Below are 6,723 nucleotides of genomic sequence, written 5' to 3'. Positions count from 1 at the left end.
AGGGGGAGCTCGGGGTCCTTCCCTGGGTGCAGGCAAGGGGCTCACCCCCAGAGAAGTGGGAGAGTAGGGCCGAGGATGGTCAGAGCAGCGCTGCAGGCCGAACCATTCTGGGACAGGTTTCAGGAAGGGTCCAGCCAACGGCTTCATGTGGCCCTTAGTCATTGGAAACACTCATGAATGTCCGTGCGTGTGTGAGAGTTTCCACCAGGGCTGGGCCCCACTCGCTCTCCAGTTCCCATTGCCAGAGGAGGACGCTGCTTGTCCTCCAAGCAGCTTGAAAAAACTAGCTAGAAGGCCTCACATGGCGTGGGGTGGGTCACGCAGGTCTGGTCACGTGTCCTGAATCAGCTGCCAAGGAAAAGGCTCGAGCTCTAGTAACTGATTTGCTGGGCTGCTTTCCAGTTTGCCAAACACTTTCCCAAATGTCGTCACAACCAGTGAGGAGCCTGTAGGACTTCCATTTTAGAGATGGGAGACTGAAGTCCAAAGTACTTGAAAGTGCCAGAAGTCAGGCTTGGGTCCAAGTCCACGGCCCTTTCCTTGGTATTTAACACTCAGTGAGTGTCTGTAGGCGCAGTGTGTTTAAGGGGCCCCACTGAGGTCTGGGAAGTCTAGGGACTGGAGCTTCGGCAAAGCAGGACCAGGCGTGGCCAGATGTTTAATGAGAGCACCAGCGAGGCGCCCGGGATGTAGAAAGAAGGAAGCTTGCCTAGCCCAGTGTGCCTAGCCCAGTGGGGGACTCAGACATGGAAGGAGGCTTGGGGTGGGGAGTTGTCCAACAGGGGAGCAGCCGATCCTGTGGAAGCTGAGCAGAGGGACACCCAGCTCCATCTGGGTGATCAGCACAGCCACCTGGCAGAGGAAAAGTGACTGAATGGAGTCTTAAAGCCTCGCTGGAGGTGAGACCAGAGGGAAATCATGCTGGGAGGGTGGACCTACTCCAGCCTCCAGCAGGGGAGACAGCTTCCGGCTCATAAGAATAAGGCTGCTTCAGTAGGTCCAACTCCCGTAGAGGCTGTTTGCCAGAGAACAGTCCTTGGAAGCAAGAGGGTCATCCTCTGCTCCACCAGCCCCTCATGTCATGCTTACTGTGGACAGAGTTTGCAGCCTTTGGCTCTCCTGACTGCCAGGACCCCACCTTCATGTCGTTTCCCTCCCGCATCACTGGCTGCTCCTCATCAGAGGGGCACCAGGTCTCCGTCCTTGGTCTTCTCGTCTCTGCACACAGCCCTTAGAGATCTCATCCAGACTCTTGACTTTAAATCCCACCTACATACCTGCTCGTGTCCCCCAAGCAAATCCCTCCAGATCCCAGTCCTGAACTTCAGATTCCCATATCCGACTTCTCCTTTCTCCGTCTGGGTTCCCAACACATCTCAAAGCAAATTCCAGATTTCTCAGCAGCAGTCCCAAGTCTGAGCTTTTTGTGGTCATCCCCATCTTTTTTTTTTTTTTTTTAAGATTTTATTTATTTATCTGACAGAGATCACAAGTAGGCAGAGAGGCAGGCAGAGAGAGAGGAGGAAACAGGCTCCCTGCTGAGCAGAGAGCCCGACGCAGGGCTCGATCCCAGGACCCTGAGATCATGACCCGAGCCAAAGGCAGAGGCCCTAACCCATTGAGCCACCCAGGCACCCCGGTCATCCCCATCTTAAAGGGCATCTTCATTCTTCCAGTTGCTCAGGCCAAAAACCTTGGACTCATGCCTGACTCCCCTCTTATAGCGCCTCTCCACTTCTGACCCTTAAGTGGTTCCTTGTGACTTGACCTTCAAAATCCAGAAGGAGACCTGTTTCACCGCTTCCCTCTGTGGCCTCAGCCCAGCCCCCAGCCTCTCACCTGGAGGCTGCAGCAGCCTCCTCACAGGTAGTCCTTTGTCCACACCGCAGCCCAAGCAATCCTGGTAAAACCTGTAGGACCATGTCCCTCACCTTCTCCCACCTCACTCATGGAAAGATCAGAGTCCCCACTGAGACCCACAAAGGCCTGCAAGAGCCACTCCACCTCCTTCACCTTTCTGCTCTTGTGAGAAGTCATGCTGCCCTTGCCCACTCCACTGCATCCTCACTGGTCTCCAGCTTCCTCAGGCATGCCAGAAGAGCCCTGCCTCAGGACCTTTGAACTTGCTCTTCCCACTTCTTCGAGGTACCATGTCTCATATGGGAGACAGAATAATGGGCCGCCCAAAGATGTCCATATCCCAGTCCCCGAACCTGGGACCATGTTACCTTCTGTGACAAAGGGACTTCGTAGATGTGATTAATTTAAGGATCTTGAGATGGGAAGATTATTCTGGGTGATTGAGGTGGGCCCTGTGTCATCACTAACGTCCTTATGAGTACAAGAGGGAGGAGGAAAGTCAAAGAGAAGGCTATGTGATGACAGAAGGAGAAGGTAGAATAATGTGGGATCACAATCCAAGGAAGGTGGGGCCTCTAGAAGCCAGAAAAAGCAAGAGGATAGATTCTCCCCTGGAGCCTTCAGAAAGAACACAGGTCTGCTAACACCTTGATGTCAGCCCCGTGAGACCCATTTTGGATTCCTGACCTCAAGAACTGTAAAGGATGACATTTGTGTTGTGTAAGTCATGAGGTTTGTTAGAAATGAATATACCTCACTTCTTTCTGGTCATTACAGAGGGAAGCCGCCTGTAGCCAGCCGGTTTCAAATTCTCCCCCAAACTTCCTGTTCCTCATCACTTTTTTCTCTCCTCAGCTTATACCATCAGCTAACATACTGTGTATTTTACTTCCTTTGTCTACTGTCTTACACTCCAAGAAGGAACTTTATTGTTATTCTTGCTCCTAGTTGAATCCCCAGGGCCTAGAAGAGTGCTGGGCGTGTAATAGGTGCTCAATAAATATTTATGGTATGGCTGATGGTAGGGAAATGTGGCCTCCACCCTAACAATATAGCTTAGTGAATAAACATGACACCTGTGCGGATACTTTACATGAATGATTTCATTCTGTCCGCAGAGCAACCCCATGATGTTGGTAACATTATCATCCCCATTTTACAGATGGGGGTATGAAGGTATCTGGAATTGAACTCAGGCAACCTGACTCCAGTGCCTACCCTCTGAGCCATGTTGCTGATTCCTCCATTTCTGCCCTGGAATTCTCATGGGGAATTTTCTGGGGGAGAAAAGATTGGGTGCAGGTGCTGGAGGCTTCGCTATCCAAAGAACTAAATCACTAATGGCAAAATTACACTCATCAGTGAGGGAGAGACTGTAGGGTGGAGTTGTTGCTGTTTTAATCATACTGAGGTAAATTCACATAACATAAAATTAGCCATTGTAAAGCATTGGTTAAATTTACGATGGGGGTGCCTGGGTGGCTCAGTCAGTTAAGCCTCCAACTCTTGGTTTTGGCTCAGGTCATGATCTCAAGGTCATGACATCAAGCCCAGTGTCAGGCTCCAGGCTCAGTGTGGAGTCTGCTTGTCCCTCTCCCTCTCCTTTTGCCCTTCCCCCGGCTTGAGCTCATACACACATGCTCTCTCTCAAATAAATGAATAAAAATCTTAAAAAAATTTTTAATTAAAAAAATAAATTTATGATGTGCAACTACCACCTCCATCTAGTTCCAAACCATTTTTGTCACCCCAAAAGAATAACTCATACCCATTTAACAGGTTCTCCCCATTCACCTTTCCGCCAGCCCCTGGCAACCACCAGTCTGCTGTCTGTCTATAGGTATAGATTTACCTATTCTGGATATTTCATACAAATGGAATCACACAGTGCGTGACCTTTTATGTCTGGTTGCTTTCTCTCAGCATGAGTTTCTGAGGTTCATCCACATTGTAGCAAAGTGTAGCATTCATTGCACTTTAGGGGTAAATGCTATCCCATTGTGTGCGTGTGTGTGGAGGTGTAGCTGTGTGGTGTTATTGAAGGAATTTACATCTCTGATTTTCAGAGTCCACCAAATGGAGATCACATAATAACTTTGCAGGGCAACTGTAAAAATTAGACATGTTGGGCGCCTGGGTGGCTCAGTCAGTTAAACGTCTGCCTTCGGCTCAGGTCATAATCCCAGGGTCCTGGCATCCAGCTCCAGATTCAGCTCCCTGCTCGGTGGGGAGTCTGTTTCTCCTTCTGCCCCTCCCCCCCGCTTGTGCTACCTCTCTCTGTCTCTCTGTCTCTCTCAAAAAAACAAAACAAAATAAAACAAAACAAAACCAAAAAAACAACAATAAAACCCGAAAAACTTTAAAAAAATTAGACATGCTGGGGGAAACTGGCAGGCTCAGTCAGTGGAGCGTATGACTCTTGATCTTGCGGTTGTAAGTTTGAGCTCCACACTGGGTGTAGAGATTACTTAAAAATTAAAGTCTTTAAAAAAATGACAATGCTTTATGTGTATGAGGTGCCTGGAGCATAGTGGGTAGTTTATAAACGGTAGCAGTGAAAATGATTATTCAACCAGATAAATTTTTCATTAAAACATTCTGACCTTGGAGTGCCTGGCTGGCTCAGACTCTTGATCTCAGGGTTGTGAGTTTGAGTCCCACATCAGGCATGGAGCCTACTTTAAACAAACAAACAAACAAACAAACAAACAAACAAACATCCCCCCTCTCCCCGCCTTCCCCGGCAAACATGGATCCCAGGTCAGCCATGATCTTAACTTCTTCAGAAGACAAGCGTGTCCTTAGCCGCTCAGTCCTGGGAAATGAAAATTAAGGGAGGGGTTCTGAGGCTGAGCGCATGCTTGCCTTTGTACTTGTAGAGCTCTTCATATCTCTAGATTTTGCTATCAGTCTTTCCCTTGCACATTTATTCAACAATTTTTCAAATACTGGAGGTTGAAAGCCACAGGGCAGTGAAAGGGGGGAGGAGCTACCTTTAAAGATATTCTAAATAAGCACACAGAAGGAGTTCATTAGTCATCAGGGGAATGCAAATGAAGACCACAGGGTGATGCCCAAATGACTAAAATGGAAAAGACTGACCACACCGAATGTTGGGGAGACCACGGAGGGACTGGAACTCTCACACTTCATTGATGGACATGTCAAACAGTACAACCACTTTAGAAGACAATCAGAGTGTCTTTAAGAAGTTCAACATACATCTACTCTATGACCCAGCACTCCACTCCTTGGTATTTACCCAAGAGAAAAGAAAATATTTGTCCATGAAAGTCTTGCACTAAATCCTGGCTAAAATATTCATAGCTGCGTTATTCCTAAAAGGCAAACACTGGAAATAGCCCAGATGCTCATCTTCTGTAGAATGCATAAACCGTAGCATATTGTACAGCAAAATATTACACCATAAATAAATGATCTACTATACAGGCAATAATATGAATGACTCTCAGAATTATTACATTGAATGAAAGAAGCCAAATATACCCAAAACCAAATACAACAAACACTGTCTGACTCTATTCATATGGAATTCTAAAATAAACTAAGTTGTGATGACAGAAATGAGATCAGTGGTTGTTCCCAGGAGGACTGACTAGGAAGGGGCACAAGAAAAATGTTCTGGGGTGATGGAAATGTTCTGTATCCTTTTTTTTTTTTTAACAGATTTTTTTTTTTTAATTTATTTGACAGACAGAGATCACAAGTAGGCAGAGAAGCAGGCAGAGAGAGAGAGGAGGAAACAGGCTCCCTGGCGAGCAGAGAGCCCGATGTGGGGCTCGATCCCAGGGCCCCGGGATCATGACCTGAGCTGAAGGCAGAGGCTTTAACTCACTGAGCCACCCAGGCGCCCCGGAAATGTTCTGTATCTTGATACACGGTTGCCAAAATTGAATGCTTAAGATCAGAGCATTTCATTATGTATCAATTAAACATTAATAAAACACCTTCTTGGGGGCCAGGCACTAAGCTATGTGCTTTGCAAACATTACATGGTTTTAACTTCTCAGCAAATCCCATGAGGTAGATATTATTGTCTCTGCTTTACAAATGAGAAAAGCAAGGCTCAGAAAGGTTAAGCAACTTCCCTCAGGACACACAGCTAGAAAAATTAGAACTCAGGCAGTATGACTCCAAAGCCCATGCCTCAAAGTTCCCTCTTCTTCCTCAACCCATTTTCTTCTCTAAGATTTTACAGATGGGGGAATCGTATCTCAAATAGCACCAGAGACATGACCAATGCCACCTATGCTCTTTGGAGTCAGAACTGAACTAGAACACAGATCTCTGGAGCTTTCTTCCTGTATCACACAACTTCACTTGGGCAAAGAGGTCAAGCTCGCTCCTACTTCTACCCAGCTCAGGATTGGGAGCTAAAAGTACAATTTTTAAAGAGTTGAGTATGACATTCATATTATAGGAGACCCAAACCTAGAGCATAGATAATGAGACTTCAAAAAGAGACTGAATTTTCCATCTGTCTTTGTATTGCTACAGTAGTTCCTGAGGTTTTCTGTGAGTCGTGGAGGTTTGCCATTCACTCTGCAGGCAATTAAGTCATGCTACCCCCAAGCATCGTCCTCCCCTACCAGCCCCCCACCCCACTCACCTGTTACTTCCCTCCATGGCTTCCTGTTTGCAAGATGTCCAAAGCCTCCAGCACATTCAGCAAGCTTCCCTCTACTTAAGAGGAGCACGCATGAGTTTCTCACCCTCTCCTTGACAGAGTTCTAGAGGGATTAACATCAAGAACAACAAAAACAGCCCATCTAATTTGGTTTTAACTCACATCCAATCAGTTAACGTTAGGAGTGGTTGTCGGGTTGAGCCCATCAAGTTGTT

The sequence above is a fragment of the Enhydra lutris genome, unplaced genomic scaffold (genome assembly GCF_002288905.1).
Source record: "Enhydra lutris kenyoni isolate GAN:26980312 unplaced genomic scaffold, ASM228890v2 scaffoldscaffold6, whole genome shotgun sequence".
NCBI classification, from domain to species: Eukaryota; Metazoa; Chordata; class Mammalia; order Carnivora; family Mustelidae; genus Enhydra; species Enhydra lutris.
The sequence above is the reverse complement of the archived record's forward strand: the minus strand, read 5'-3'. Positions refer to the sequence as shown.